The sequence below is a fragment of the Lissotriton vulgaris genome, chromosome 8 (assembly GCF_964263255.1).
Source record: "Lissotriton vulgaris chromosome 8, aLisVul1.2, whole genome shotgun sequence".
In the NCBI taxonomy this organism is placed as follows: Eukaryota; Metazoa; Chordata; class Amphibia; order Caudata; family Salamandridae; genus Lissotriton; species Lissotriton vulgaris.
The window spans coordinates 807790078-807807703 of record NC_141696.1 but is presented as its reverse complement, the minus strand read 5'-3'; positions in this window follow the sequence as shown (position 1 = coordinate 807807703).

Below are 17626 nucleotides of genomic sequence, written 5' to 3'. Positions count from 1 at the left end.
TAATTCACATCCAACCGACATTTAAAGTCAAAAGATTAAATGTTAAAATTTCATCAATATTGACGATTTTTGGAACGTTCGACTGGTCTGGGGTCATCGTTTTTCATCAGAAAATTGATTTTTTGGACTCTACCAAAAATGATTCAAAATCTCATTTGGATCGGGCCTCATGTTGAATACCCACTTTTTAAACCCTCACAGTGACCAAAATTGCCATTTTTACAGAGTTTTGCTTAATCAAAATCTTCAATTTTGACCAATCTCAGGCACAGAAATGACTTTAAACACACTTATTTTAGTTGAAAAAGTAATAATTCACATCCAACCGTCATTTAAAGTCAAAAGATTAAATGTGAAAATTTCATCAATATTGACCATTTTTTCAACGTTCGACTGGTCCGGAGTCATCTTTTTTCATCAGAAAATTGATTTTTTGGACTCTACCAAAAATTATTCAAAATGTCATTTGGATTGGGCCTCATGTTGAATAACCACTTTTTAAACCCTCAAAGTGACCAAAATCGCCATTTTTACAGAGTTTTGCTTTTTCAAAATCTCCAATTTTGACCTATTTCAGGCACAGAAATGACTTTAAACACACTTATTTTAGTTGAAAAAGTAATAATTCACATTCAACCGTCATTTAAAGTCAAAAGATTACATGTTAAAATTTCATCAATATTGACCATTTTTTCAACGTTCGACTGGTCCGGAGTCATCGTTTTTCATCAGAAAATTGATTTTTTGGACTCTACCAAAAATGATTCCAAATGTCTTTTGGATCGGGTCTCATGTTGAATAACCACTTTTTAAACCCTCACAGTGACCAAAATTGCCATTTTTTACAGAGTTTTGCTTACTCAAAAGCTTCAATTTTGACAAATTTCAGGTACAGAAATGACTTTAAACACACTAATTTTAGTTGAAAAAGTAATATTTCACATCCAACCCTCATTTAAAGTCAAAAGATTAAATGTTAAAATTTCATCAATATTGACCATTTTTTCAACGTTCGACTGGTCCGGGGTCATCGTTTTTCATCAGAAAATTGATTGTTTTGGACTCTACCAAAAATGATTCAAAATCTCATTTGGATCGGGCCTCATGTTGAATAACCACTTTTTAAACCCTCAAAGTGACCAAAATCGTAATTTTTACAGTTTTGCCTACTCAAAATCTTCAATTTTGACCAATTTCAGGCACAGAAATGACTTTAAACACACTTATTTTAGTTGAAAAAGTAATAATTCCCACCCAACCGTCATTTAAAGTAAAAAGATTAAATGTTAAAATTTCATCAATATTGACCATTTTTTCAACGTTCGACTGGTCCGGAGTCATCGTTTTTCATCAGAAAATTGATTTTTTGGACTCTACCAAAAATGATTCAAAATGTCTTTTGGATCGGGTCTCATGTTGAATAACCACTTTTTAAGCCCTCACAGTGACCAAAATTGCCATTTTTTACAGAGTTTTGCTTACTCAAAAGCTTCAATTTTGACCAATGTTTCAGGCACAGGAATGACTTTAAACACACTTATTTTAGTTGAAAAAGTATTAATTCACATCCAACCATCATTTAAAGTCAAAAGATTAAATGTTAAAATTTCATCAATATTGACCATTTTTTCAACGTTCGACTGGTCCGGGGTCATCGTTTTTCATCAGAAAATTGATTGTTTTGGACTCTACCAAAAATGATTCAAAATGTCATTTGGATCGGGCCTCATGTTGAATAACCACTTTTTAAACCCTCACAGTGACCAAAATTGCCATTTTTACAGACTTTTGATTACTCAAAATCTTCAATTTTTACAAATTTCAGGCACAGCAATGACTTTAAACACACTTATTTTAGTTGAAAAAGTAATAATTCACATCCAACCGTCATTTAAAGTCAAAAGATTAAATGTTAAAATTTCATCAATATTGACCATTTTTTCAACGTTCGACTGGTCCGGAGTTCATCGTTTTCATCAGAAAATTGATTTTTTTGGACTCTACCAAAAATGATTCAAAATGTCATTTGGATCGGGCCTCATGTTGAATAACCACTTTTTAAACCCTCACAGTGACCAAAATCGCCATTCTTACAGAGTTTTGCTTACTCAAAATCTTCAATTTTGACAAATTTCAGGCACAGAAATGACTTTAAACACACTTATTTTAGTTGAAAAAGTAATAATTCACATCCAACCATCATTTAAAGTCAAAAGATTAAATGTTTAAAATTTCATCAATATTGACCAATTTTTTCAACGTTCGACTGGTCCGGGGTCATCGTTTTTCATCAGAAAATTGATTTTTTGGACTCTACCAAAAATGATTCAAAATGTCATTTGGATCGGGCCTCATGTTGAATAACCACTTTTTAAACCCTCACAGTGACCAAAATCGCCATTCTTACAGAGTTTTGCTTACTCAAAATCTTCAATTTTGACCAATTTCAGGCACAGAAATGACTTTAAACACACTTATTTTAGTTGAAAAAATAATAATTCACATCCAACCGACATTTAAAGTCAAAAGATTAAATGTTAAAATTTCATCAATATTGACGATTTTTGGAACGTTCGACTGGTCTGGGGTCATCGTTTTTCATCAGAAAATTGATTTTTTGGACTCTACCAAAAATGATTCAAAATCTCATTTGGATCGGGCCTCATGTTGAATACCCACTTTTTAAACCCTCACAGTGACCAAAATTGCCATTTTTACAGAGTTTTGCTTAATCAAAATCTTCAATTTTGACCAATCTCAGGCACAGAAATGACTTTAAACACACTTATTTTAGTTGAAAAAAGTAATAATTCACATCCAACCGTCATTTAAAGTCAAAAGATTAAATGTTGAAATGTCATCAATACTGACCATTTTTGGAACGTTCGACTGGTCCAGGGTCATCGTTTTCATCAGAAAAGTGATTTTTGGACTCTACCAAAAATTATTCAAATTTCATTTGGATCGGGCCTCATGTTGAATACCCACTTTTTAAACCCTCACAGTGACCAAAAATTGCTATTTTTACAGAGTTTTGCTTAATCAAAATCTTCAATTTTGACCAATCTCAGGCACAGAAATGACTTTAAACACACTTATTTTAGTTGAAAAAATAATAATTCACATCCAACCGTCATTTAAAGTCAAAAGATTAAATGTGAAAATTTCATCAATATTGACCATTTTTCAACGTTCGACTGGTCCGGAGTCATCTTTTTTCATCAGAAAATTGATTTTTTGGACTCTACTAAAAATTATTCAAAATGTCATTTGGATTGGGCCTCATGTTGAATAACCACTTTTTAACCCTCAAAGTGACCAAAATCGCCATTTTTACAGAGTTTTGCTTTTTCAAAATCTCCAATTTTGACCTATTTCAGGCACAGAAATTACTTTAAACACACTTATTTTAGTTGAAAAAGTAATAATTCACATTCAACCGTCATTTAAAGTCAAAAGATTACATGTTAAAATTTCATCAATATTGACCATTTTTTCAACGTTCGACTGGTCCGGAGTCATCGTTTTTCATCAGAAAATTGATTTTTGGACTCTACCAAAAATGATTCCAAATGTCTTTTGGATCGGGTCTCATGTTGAATAACCACTTTTTAAACCCTCACAGTGACCAAAATTGCATTTTTTACAGAGTTTTGCTTACTCAAAATCTTCAATTTTGACAAATTTCAGGCACAGAAATGACTTTAAACACACTTATTTTAGTTGAAAAAGTAATAATTCACATCCAACCATCATTTAAAGTCAAAAGATTAAATGTTAAAATTTCATCAATATTGACCAATTTTTTCAACGTTCGACTGGTCCGGGGTCATCGTTTTTCATCAGAAAATTGATTTTTTGGACTCTACCAAAAATGATTCAAAATGTCATTTGGATCGGGCCTCATGTTGAATAACCACTTTTTAAACCCTCACAGTGACCAAAATCGCCATTCTTACAGAGTTTTGCTTACTCAAAATCTTCAATTTTGACCAATTTCAGGCACAGAAATGACTTTAAACACACTTATTTTAGTTGAAAAAAATAATAATTCACATCCAACCGACATTTAAAGTCAAAAGATTAAATGTTAAAATTTCATCAATATTGACGATTTTGGAACGTTCGACTGGTCCGGAGTCATCGTTTTTCATCAGAAAATTGATTTTTTGGACTCTACCAAAAATGATTCAAAATGTCTTTTGGATCGGGTCTCATGTTGAATAACCACTTTTTAAGCCCTCACAGTGACCAAAATTGCCATTTTTTACAGAGTTTTGCTTACTCAAAAGCTTCAATTTTGACCAATGTTTCAGGCACAGGAATGACTTTAAACACACTTATTTTAGTTGAAAAAGTATTAATTCACATCCAACCATCATTTAAAGTCAAAAGATTAAATGTTAAAATTTCATCAATATTGACCATTTTTTCAACGTTCGACTGGTCCGGGGTCATCGTTTTTCATCAGAAAATTGATTGTTTTGGACTCTACCAAAAATGATTCAAAATGTCATTTGGATCGGGCCTCATGTTGAATAACCACTTTTTAAACCCTCACAGTGACCAAAATTGCCATTTTTACAGACTTTTGATTACTCAAAATCTTCAATTTTTACAAATTTCAGGCACAGAAATGACTTTAAACACACTTATTTTAGTTGAAAAAGTAATAATTCACATCCAACCGTCATTTAAAGTCAAAAGATTAAATGTTAAAATTTCATCAATATTGACCATTTTTTCAACGTTCGACTGGTCCGGAGTCATCGTTTTTCATCAGAAAATTGATTTTTTGGACTCTACCAAAAATGATTCAAAATGTCTTTTGGATCGGGTCTCATGTTGAATAACCACTTTTTAAGCCCTCACAGTGACCAAAATTGCCATTTTTTACAGAGTTTTGCTTACTCAAAAGCTTCAATTTTGACCAATGTTTCAGGCACAGGAATGACTTTAAACACACTTATTTTAGTTGAAAAAGTATTAATTCACATCCAACCATCATTTAAAGTCAAAAGATTAAATGTTAAAATTTCATCAATATTGACCATTTTTTCAACGTTCGACTGGTCCGGGGTCATCGTTTTTCATCAGAAAATTGATTTTTTGGACTCTACCAAAAATGATTCAAAATGTCATTTGGATCGGGCCTCATGTTGAATAACCACTTTTTAAACCCTCACAGTGACCAAAATCGCCATTCTTACAGAGTTTTGCTTACTCAAAATCTTCAATTTTGACAAATTTCAGGCACAGAAATGACTTTAAACACACTTATTTTAGTTGAAAAAGTAATAATTCACATCCAACCATCATTTAAAGTCAAAAGATTAAATGTTAAAATTTCATCAATATTGACCAATTTTTTCAACGTTCGACTGGTCCGGGGTCATCGTTTTTCATCAGAAAATTGATTTTTTGGACTCTACCAAAAATGATTCAAAATGTCATTTGGATCGGGCCTCATGTTGAATAACCACTTTTTAAACCCTCACAGTGACCAAAATCGCCATTCTTACAGAGTTTTGCTTACTCAAAATCTTCAATTTTGACCAATTTCAGGCACAGAAATGACTTTAAACACACTTATTTTAGTTGAAAAAATAATAATTCACATCCAACCGACATTTAAAGTCAAAAGATTAAATGTTAAAATTTCATCAATATTGACGATTTTTGGAACGTTCGACTGGTCTGGGGTCATCGTTTTTCATCAGAAAATTGATTTTTTGGACTCTACCAAAAATGATTCAAAATCTCATTTGGATCGGGCCTCATGTTGAATACCCACTTTTTAAACCCTCACAGTGACCAAAATTGCCATTTTTACAGAGTTTTGCTTAATCAAAATCTTCAATTTTGACCAATCTCAGGCACAGAAATGACTTTAAACACACTTATTTTAGTTGAAAAAGTAATAATTCACATCCAACCGTCATTTAAAGTCAAAAGATTAAATGTTGAAATGTCATCAATACTGACCATTTTTGGAACGTTCGACTGGTCCAGGGTCATCGTTTTTCATCAGAAAAGTGATTTTTTGGACTCTACCAAAAATTATTCAAAATTTCATTTGGATCGGGCCTCATGTTGAATACCCACTTTTTAAACCCTCACAGTGACCAAAATTGCTATTTTTACAGAGTTTTGCTTAATCAAAATCTTCAATTTTGACCAATCTCAGGCACAGAAATGACTTTAAACACACTTATTTTAGTTGAAAAAATAATAATTCACATCCAACCGTCATTTAAAGTCAAAAGATTAAATGTGAAAATTTCATCAATATTGACCATTTTTTCAACGTTCGACTGGTCCGGAGTCATCTTTTTTCATCAGAAAATTGATTTTTTGGACTCTACCAAAAATTATTCAAAATGTCATTTGGATTGGGCCTCATGTTGAATAACCACTTTTTAAACCCTCAAAGTGACCAAAATCGCCATTTTTACAGAGTTTTGCTTTTTCAAAATCTCCAATTTTGACCTATTTCAGGCACAGAAATGACTTTAAACACACTTATTTTAGTTGAAAAAGTAATAATTCACATTCAACCGTCATTTAAAGTCAAAAGATTACATGTTAAAATTTCATCAATATTGACCATTTTTTCAACGTTCGACTGGTCCGGAGTCATCGTTTTTCATCAGAAAATTGATTTTTTGGACTCTACCAAAAATGATTCCAAATGTCTTTTGGATCGGGTCTCATGTTGAATAACCACTTTTTAAACCCTCACAGTGACCAAAATTGCCATTTTTTACAGAGTTTTGCTTACTCAAAAGCTTCAATTTTGACAAATTTCAGGTACAGAAATGACTTTAAACACACTAATTTTAGTTGAAAAAGTAATATTTCACATCCAACCCTCATTTAAAGTCAAAAGATTAAATGTTAAAATTTCATCAATATTGACCATTTTTTCAACGTTCGACTGGTCCGGGGTCATCGTTTTTCATCAGAAAATCGATTGTTTTGGACTCTACCAAAAATGATTCAAAATCTCATTTGGATCGGGCCTCATGTTGAATAACCACTTTTTAAACCCTCAAAGTGACCAAAATCGTAATTTTTACAGTTTTGCCTACTCAAAATCTTCAATTTTGACCAATTTCAGGCACAGAAATGACTTTAAACACACTTATTTTAGTTGAAAAAGTAATAATTCCCACCCAACCGTCATTTAAAGTAAAAAGATTAAATGTTAAAATTTCATCAATATTGACCATTTTTTCAACGTTCGACTGGTCCGGAGTCATCGTTTTTCATCAGAAAATTGATTTTTTGGACTCTACCAAAAATGATTCAAAATGTCTTTTGGATCGGGTCTCATGTTGAATAACCACTTTTTAAGCCCTCACAGTGACCAAAATTGCCATTTTTTACAGAGTTTTGCTTACTCAAAAGCTTCAATTTTGACCAATGTTTCAGGCACAGGAATGACTTTAAACACACTTATTTTAGTTGAAAAAGTATTAATTCACATCCAACCATCATTTAAAGTCAAAAGATTAAATGTTAAAATTTCATCAATATTGACCATTTTTTCAACGTTCGACTGGTCCGGGGTCATCGTTTTTCATCAGAAAATTGATTGTTTTGGACTCTACCAAAAATGATTCAAAATGTCATTTGGATCGGGCCTCATGTTGAATAACCACTTTTTAAACCCTCACAGTGACCAAAATTGCCATTTTTACAGACTTTTGATTACTCAAAATCTTCAATTTTTACAAATTTCAGGCACAGAAATGACTTTAAACACACTTATTTTAGTTGAAAAAGTAATAATTCACATCCAACCGTCATTTAAAGTCAAAAGATTAAATGTTAAAATTTCATCAATATTGACAATTTTTTCAACGTTCGACTGGTCCGGAGTCATCGTTTTTCATCAGAAAATTGATTTTTTGGACTCTACCAAAAATGATTCAAAATGTCTTTTGGATCGGGTCTCATGTTGAATAACCACTTTTTAAGCCCTCACAGTGACCAAAATTGCCATTTTTTACAGAGTTTTGCTTACTCAAAAGCTTCAATTTTGACCAATGTTTCAGGCACAGGAATGACTTTAAACACACTTATTTTAGTTGAAAAAGTATTAATTCACATCCAACCATCATTTAAAGTCAAAAGATTAAATGTTAAAATTTCATCAATATTGACCATTTTTTCAACGTTCGACTGGTCCGGGGTCATCGTTTTTCATCAGAAAATTGATTTTTTGGACTCTACCAAAAATGATTCAAAATGTCATTTGGATCGGGCCTCATGTTGAATAACCACTTTTTAAACCCTCACAGTGACCAAAATCGCCATTCTTACAGAGTTTTGCTTACTCAAAATCTTCAATTTTGACAAATTTCAGGCACAGAAATGACTTTAAACACACTTATTTTAGTTGAAAAAGTAATAATTCACATCCAACCATCATTTAAAGTCAAAAGATTAAATGTTAAAATTTCATCAATATTGACCAATTTATTCAACGTTCGACTGGTCCGGGGTCATCGTTTTTCATCAGAAAATTGATTTTTTGGAATCTACCAAAAATGATTCAAAATGTCATTTGGATCGGGCCTCATGTTGAATAACCACTTTTTAAACCCTCACAGTGACCAAAATCGCCATTCTTACAGAGTTTTGCTTACTCAAAATCTTCAATTTTGACCAATTTCAGGCACAGAAATGACTTTAAACACACTTATTTTAGTTGAAAAAATAATAATTCACATCCAACCGACATTTAAAGTCAAAAGATTAAATGTTAAAATTTCATCAATATTGACGATTTTTGGAACGTTCGACTGGTCTGGGGTCATCGTTTTTCATCAGAAAATTGATTTTTTGGACTCTACCAAAAATGATTCAAAATCTCATTTGGATCGGGCCTCATGTTGAATACCCACTTTTTAAACCCTCACAGTGACCAAAATTGCCATTTTTACAGAGTTTTGCTTAATCAAAATCTTCAATTTTGACCAATCTCAGGCACAGAAATGACTTTAAACACACTTATTTTAGTTGAAAAAGTAATAATTCACATCCAACCGTCATTTAAAGTCAAAAGATTAAATGTTGAAATGTCATCAATACTGACCATTTTTGGAACGTTCGACTGGTCCAGGGTCATCGTTTTTCATCAGAAAAGTGATTTTTTGGACTCTACCAAAAATTATTCAAAATTTCATTTGGATCGGGCCTCATGTTGAATACCCACTTTTTAAACCCTCACAGTGACCAAAATTGCTATTTTTACAGAGTTTTGCTTAATCAAAATCTTCAATTTTGACCAATCTCAGGCACAGAAATGACTTTAAACACACTTATTTTAGTTGAAAAAATAATAATTCACATCCAACCGTCATTTAAAGTCAAAAGATTAAATGTGAAAATTTCATCAATATTGACCATTTTTTCAACGTTCGACTGGTCCGGAGTCATCTTTTTTCATCAGAAAATTGATTTTTTGGACTCTACCAAAAATTATTCAAAATGTCATTTGGATTGGGCCTCATGTTGAATAACCACTTTTTAAACCCTCACAGTGACCAAAATTGCCATTTTTACAGACTTTTGATTACTCAAAATCTTCAATTTTTACAAATTTCAGGCACAGAAATGACTTTAAACACACTTATTTTAGTTGAAAAAGTAATAATTCACATCCAACCGTCATTTAAAGTCAAAAGATTAAATGTTAAAATTTCATCAATATTGACCATTTTTTCAACGTTCGACTGGTCCGGAGTCATCGTTTTTCATCAGAAAATTGATTTTTTGGACTCTACCAAAAATGATTCAAAATGTCATTTGGATTGGGCCTCATGTTGAATAACCACTTTTTAAACCCTCAAAGTGACCAAAATCACAATTTTTACAGAGTTTTGCTTACTCAAAATCTCCAATTTTGACTAATTTCAGGCACAGAAATGACTTTAAACACACTTATTTTAGTTGAAAAAGTAATAATTCACATCCAACCGTCATTTAAAGTCAAAAGATTAAATGTTAAAATTTCATCAATATTGACCATTATTTCAACGTTCGACTGGTCCGGAGTCATCGTTTTTCATCAGAAAATTGATTTTTTGGACTCTACCAAAAATTATTCAAAATGTCTTTTGGATCGGGTCTCATGTTGAATAACCACTTTTTAAACCCTCACAGTGACCAAAATTGCCATTTTTTACAGAGTTTTGCTTACTCAAAAGCTTCAATTTTGACCAATTTCAGGCACAGAAATGACTTTAAACACACTTATTTTAGTTGAAAAAGTAATAATTCACATCCAACCGTCATTTAAAGTCAAAAGATTAAATGTTAAAATTTCATCAATATTGACCATTTTTTCAACGTTCGACTGGTCCGGAGTCATCGTTTTTCATCAGAAAATTGATTTTTTGGACTCTACCAAAAATGATTCAAAATGTCTTTTGGATCGGGTCTCATGTTGAATAACCACTTTTTAAGCCCTCACAGTGACCAAAATTGCCATTTTTTACAAAGTTTTGCTTACTCAAAAGCTTCAATTTTGACCAATGTTTCAGGCACAGAAATGACTTTAAACACACTTATTTTAGTTGAAAAAGTAATAATTCACATCCAACCGTCATTTAAAGTCAAAAGATTAAATTTTAAAATTTCATCAATATTGACCATTTTTTCAACGTTCGACTGGTCCGGGGTCATCGTTTTTCATCAGAAAATAGATTTTTTGGACTCTACCAAAAATGATTTAAAATGTCATTTGGATTGGGACTAATGTTGAATAACCACTTTTTAAACCCTCAAAGTGACCAAAATCACCATTTTTACAGAGTTTTGCTTACTCAAAATCTTCACTTTTTACCAATTTCAGGCACAGAAATGAATTAAACACACTTATTTTAGTTGAAAAAGTAATAATTCACATCCAACCGTCATTTAAAGTCAAAAGATTAAATGTGAAAATTTCATCAATATTGACCATTTTTTCAACGTTCGACTGGTCCGGAGTCATCTTTTTTCATCAGAAAATTGATTTTTTGGACTCTACCAAAAATTATTCAAAATGTCATTTGGATTGGGCCTCATGTTGAATAACCACTTTTTAAACCCTCAAAGTGACCAAAATCGCCATTTTTACAGAGTTTTGCTTACTCAAAATCTTCAATTTTGACCAATTTCAGGCACAAAAATGACTTTAAACACACTTATTTTAGTTGAAAAAGTAATAATTCACACCCAACCCTCATTTAAAGTCAAAAGATTAAATGTTAAAATTTCATCAATATTGACCATTTTTTTAACGTTCGACTGGTCCGGAGTCATCGTTTTTCATCAGAAAATTGATTTTTTGGACTCTACCAAAAATGATTCAAAATTTCATTTGGATCGGGCCTCATGTTGAATAACCACTTTTTAAACCCTCACAGTGACCAAAATTGCCATTTTTACAGAGTTTTGCTTTTTCAAAATCTCCAATTTTGACCTATTTCAGGCACAGAAATGACTTTAAACACACTTATTTTAGTTGAAAAAGTAATAATTCACATTCAACCGTCATTTAAAGTCAAAAGATTACATGTTAAAATTTCATCAATATTGACCATTTTTTCAACGTTCGACTGGTCCGGAGTCATCGTTTTTCATCAGAAAATTGATTTTTTGGACTCTACCAAAAATGATTCAAAATGTCTTTTGGATCGGGTCTCATGTTGAATAACCACTTTTTAAGCCCTCACAGTGACCAAAATTGTCATTTTTTATAGAGTTTTGCTTACTCAAAAGCTTCAATTTTGACCAATGTTTCAGGCACAGGAATGACTTTAAACACACTTATTTTAGTTGAAAAAGTATTAATTCACATCCAACCATCATTTAAAGTCAAAAGATTAAATGTTAAAATTTCATCAATATTGACCATTTTTTCAACGTTCGACTGGTCCGGGGTCATCGTTTTTCATCAGAAAATTGATTGTTTTGGACTCTACCAAAAATGATTCAAAATGTCATTTGGATCGGGCCTCATGTTGAATAACCACTTTTTAAACCCTCACAGTGACCAAAATTGCCATTTTTACAGACTTTTGATTACTCAAAATCTTCAATTTTTACAAATTTCAGGCACAGAAATGACTTTAAACACACTTATTTTAGTTGAAAAAGTAATAATTCACATCCAACCGTCATTTAAAGTCAAAAGATTAAATGTTAAAATTTCATCAATATTGACCATTTTTTCAACGTTCGACTGGTCCGGAGTCATCGTTTTTCATCAGAAAATTGATTTTTTGGACTCTACCAAAAATGATTCAAAATGTCTTTTGGATCGGGTCTCATGTTGAATAACCACTTTTTAAGCCCTCACAGTGACCAAAATTGCCATTTTTTACAGAGTTTTGCTTACTCAAAAGCTTCAATTTTGACCAATGTTTCAGGCACAGGAATGACTTTAAACACACTTATTTTAGTTGAAAAAGTATTAATTCACATCCAACCATCATTTAAAGTCAAAAGATTAAATGTTAAAATTTCATCAATATTGACCATTTTTTCAACGTTCGACTGGTCCGGGGTCATCGTTTTTCATCAGAAAATTGATTTTTTGGACTCTACCAAAAATGATTCAAAATGTCATTTGGATCGGGCCTCATGTTGAATAACCACTTTTTAAACCCTCACAGTGACCAAAATCGCCATTCTTACAGAGTTTTGCTTACTCAAAATCTTCAATTTTGACAAATTTCAGGCACAGAAATGACTTTAAACACACTTATTTTAGTTGAAAAAGTAATACTTCACATCCAACCATCATTTAAAGTCAAAAGATTAAATGTTAAAATTTCATCAATATTGACCAATTTTTTCAACGTTCGACTGGTCCGGGGTCATTGTTTTTCATCAGAAAATTGATTTTTTGGACTCTACCAAAAATGATTCAAAATGTCATTTGGATCGGGCCTCATGTTGAATAACCACTTTTTAAACCCTCACAGTGACCAAAATCGCCATTCTTACAGAGTTTTGCTTACTCAAAATCTTCAATTTTGACCAATTTCAGGCACAGAAATGACTTTAAACACACTTATTTTAGTTGAAAAAATAATAATTCACATCCAACCGTCATTTAAAGTCAAATGATTAAATGTGAAAATTTCATCAATATTGACCATTTTTTCAACGTTCGACTGGTCCGGAGTCATCTTTTTTCATCAGAAAATTGATTTTTTGGACTCTACCAAAAATTATTCAAAATGTCATTTGGATTGGGCCTCATGTTGAATAACCACTTTTTAAACCCTCAAAGTGACCAAAATCGCCATTTTTACAGAGTTTTGCTTTTTCAAAATCTCCAATTTTGACCTATTTCAGGCACAGAAATGACTTTAAACACACTTATTTTAGTTGAAAAAGTAATAATTCACATTCAACCGTCATTTAAAGTCAAAAGATTACATGTTAAAATTTCATCAATATTGACCATTTTTTCAACGTTCGACTGGTCCGGAGTCATCGTTTTTCATCAGAAAATTGATTTTTTGGACTCTACCAAAAATGATTCCAAATGTCTTTTGGATCGGGTCTCATGTTGAATAACCACTTTTTAAACCCTCACAGTGACCAAAATTGCCATTTTTTACAGAGTTTTGCTTACTCAAAAGCTTCAATTTTGACAAATTTCAGGTACAGAAATGACTTTAAACACACTAATTTTAGTTGAAAAAGTAATATTTCACATCCAACCCTCATTTAAAGTCAAAAGATTAAATGTTAAAATTTCATCAATATTGACCATTTTTTCAACGTTCGACTGGTCCGGGGTCATCGTTTTTCATCAGAAAATTGATTGTTTTGGACTCTACCAAAAATGATTCAAAATCTCATTTGGATCGGGCCTCATGTTGAATAACCACTTTTTAAACCCTCAAAGTGACCAAAATCGTAATTTTTACAGTTTTGCCTACTCAAAATCTTCAATTTTGACCAATTTCAGGGACAGAAATGACTTTAAACACACTTATTTTAGTTGAAAAAGTAATAATTCCCACCCAACCGTCATTTAAAGTAAAAAGATTAAATGTTAAAATTTCATCAATATTGACCATTTTTTCAACGTTCGACTGGTCCGGAGTCATCGTTTTTCATCAGAAAATTGATTTTTTGGACTCTACCAAAAATGATTCAAAATGTCTTTTGGATCGGGTCTCATGTTGAATAACCACTTTTTAAGCCCTCACAGTGACCAAAATTGCCATTTTTTACAGAGTTTTGCTTACTCAAAAGCTTCAATTTTGACCAATGTTTCAGGCACAGGAATGACTTTAAACACACTTATTTTAGTTGAAAAAGTATTAATTCACATCCAACCATCATTTAAAGTCAAAAGATTAAATGTTAAAATTTCATCAATATTGACCATTTTTTCAACGTTCGACTGGTCCGGGGTCATCGTTTTTCATCAGAAAATTGATTGTTTTGGACTCTACCAAAAATGATTCAAAATGTCATTTGGATCGGGCCTCATGTTGAATAACCACTTTTTAAACCCTCACAGTGACCAAAATTGCCATTTTTACAGACTTTTGATTACTCAAAATCTTCAATTTTTACAAATTTCAGGCACAGAAATGACTTTAAACACACTTATTTTAGTTGAAAAAGTAATAATTCACATCCAACCGTCATTTAAAGTCAAAAGATTAAATGTTAAAATTTCATCAATATTGACCATTTTTTCAACGTTCGACTGGTCCGGAGTCATCGTTTTTCATCAGAAAATTGATTTTTTGGACTCTACCAAAAATGATTCAAAATGTCTTTTGGATCGGGTCTCATGTTGAATAACCACTTTTTAAGCCCTCACAGTGACCAAAATTGCCATTTTTTACAGAGTTTTGCTTACTCAAAAGCTTCAATTTTGACCAATGTTTCAGGCACAGGAATGACTTTAAACACACTTATTTTAGTTGAAAAAGTATTAATTCACATCCAACCATCATTTAAAGTCAAAAGATTAAATGTTAAAATTTCATCAATATTGACCATTTTTTCAACGTTCGACTGGTCCGGGGTCATCGTTTTTCATCAGAAAATTGATTTTTTGGACTCTACCAAAAATGATTCAAAATGTCATTTGGATCGGGCCTCATGTTGAATAACCACTTTTTAAACCCTCACAGTGACCAAAATCGCCATTCTTACAGAGTTTTGCTTACTCAAAATCTTCAATTTTGACAAATTTCAGGCACAGAAATGACTTTAAACACACTTATTTTAGTTGAAAAAGTAATAATTCACATCCAACCATCATTTAAAGTCAAAAGATTAAATGTTAAAATTTCATTAATATTGACCAATTTTTTCAACGTTCGACTGGTCCGGGGTCATCGTTTTTCATCAGAAAATTGATTTTTTGGACTCTACCAAAAATGATTCAAAATCTCATTTGGATCGGGCCTCATGTTGAATAACCACTTTTTAAACCCTCACAGTGACCAAAATCGCCATTCTTACAGAGTTTTGCTTACTCAAAATCTTCAATTTTGACCAATTTCAGGCACAGAAATGACTTTAAACACACTTATTTTAGTTGAAAAAATAATAATTCACATCCAACCGACATTTAAAGTCAAAAGATTAAATGTTAAAATTTCATCAATATTGACGATTTTTGGAACGTTCGACTGGTCTGGGGTCATCGTTTTTCATCAGAAAATTGATTTTTTGGACTCTACCAAAAATGATTCAAAATCTCATTTGGATCGGGCCTCATGTTGAATACCCACTTTTTAAACCCTCACAGTGACCAAAATTGCCATTTTTACAGAGTTTTGTTTAATCAAAATCTTCAATTTTGACCAATCTCAGGCACAGAAATGACTTTAAACACACTTATTTTAGTTGAAAAAGTAATAATTCACATCCAACCGTCATTTAAAGTCAAAAGATTAAATGTTGAAATGTCATCAATACTGACCATTTTTGGAACGTTCGACTGGTCCAGGGTCATCGTTTTTCATCAGAAAAGTGATTTTTTGGACTCTACCAAAAATTATTCAAAATTTCATTTGGATCGGGCCTCATGTTGAATACCCACTTTTTAAACCCTCACAGTGACCAAAATTGCCATTTTTACAGAGTTTTGCTTAATCAAAATCTTCAATTTTGACCAATCTCAGGCACAGAAATGACTTTAAACACACTTATTTTAGTTGAAAAAATAATAATTCACATCCAACCGTCATTTAAAGTCAAAAGATTAAATGTGAAAATTTCATCAATATTGACCATTTTTTCAACGTTCGACTGGTCCGGAGTCATCTTTTTTCATCAGAAAATTGATTTTTTGGACTCTACCAAAAATTATTCAAAATGTCATTTGGATTGGGCCTCATGTTGAATAACCACTTTTTAAACCCTCAAAGTGACCAAAATCGCCATTTTTACAGAGTTTTGCTTTTTCAAAATCTCCAATTTTGACCTATTTCAGGCACAGAAATGACTTTAAACACACTTATTTTAGTTGAAAAAGTAATAATTCACATTCAACCGTCATTTAAAGTCAAAAGATTACATGTTAAAATTTCATCAATATTGACCATTTTTTCAACGTTCGACTGGTCCGGAGTCATCGTTTTTCATCAGAAAATTGATTTTTTGGACTCTACCAAAAATGATTCCAAATGTCTTTTGGATCGGGTCTCATGTTGAATAACCACTTTTTAAACCCTCACAGTGACCAAAAGTGCCATTTTTTACAGAGTTTTGCTTACTCAAAAGCTTCAATTTTGACAAATTTCAGGTACAGAAATGACTTTAAACACACTAATTTTAGTTGAAAAAGTAATATTTCACATCCAACCCTCATTTAAAGTCAAAAGATTAAATGTTAAAATTTCATCAATATTGACCATTTTTTCAACGTTCGACTGGTCCGGGGTCATCGTTTTTCATCAGAAAATTGATTGTTTTGGACTCTACCAAAAATGATTCAAAATCTCATTTGGATCGGGCCTCATGTTGAATAACCACTTTTTAAACCCTCAAAGTGACCAAAATCGTAATTTTTACAGTTTTGCCTACTCAAAATCTTCAATTTTGACCAATTTCAGGCACAGAAATGACTTTAAACACACTTATTCTAGTTGAAAAAGTAATAATTCCCACCCAACCGTCATTTAAAGTAAAAAGATTAAATGTTAAAATTTCATCAATATTGACCATTTTTTCAACGTTCGACTGGTCCGGAGTCATCGTTTTTCATCAGAAAATTGATTTTTTGGACTCTACCAAAAATGATTCAAAATGTCTTTTGGATCGGGTCTCATGTTGAATAACCACTTTTTAAGCCCTCACAGTGACCAAAATTGCCATTTTTTACAGAGTTTTGCTTACTCAAAAGCTTCAATTTTGACCAATGTTTCAGGCACAGGAATGACTTTAAACACACTTATTTTAGTTGAAAAAGTATTAATTCACATCCAACCATCATTTAAAGTCAAAAGATTAAATGTTAAAATTTCATCAATATTGACCATTTTTTCAACGTTCGACTGGTCCGGGGTCATCGTTTTTCATCAGAAAATTGATTGTTTTGGACTCTACCAAAAATGATTCAAAATGTCATTTGGATCGGGCC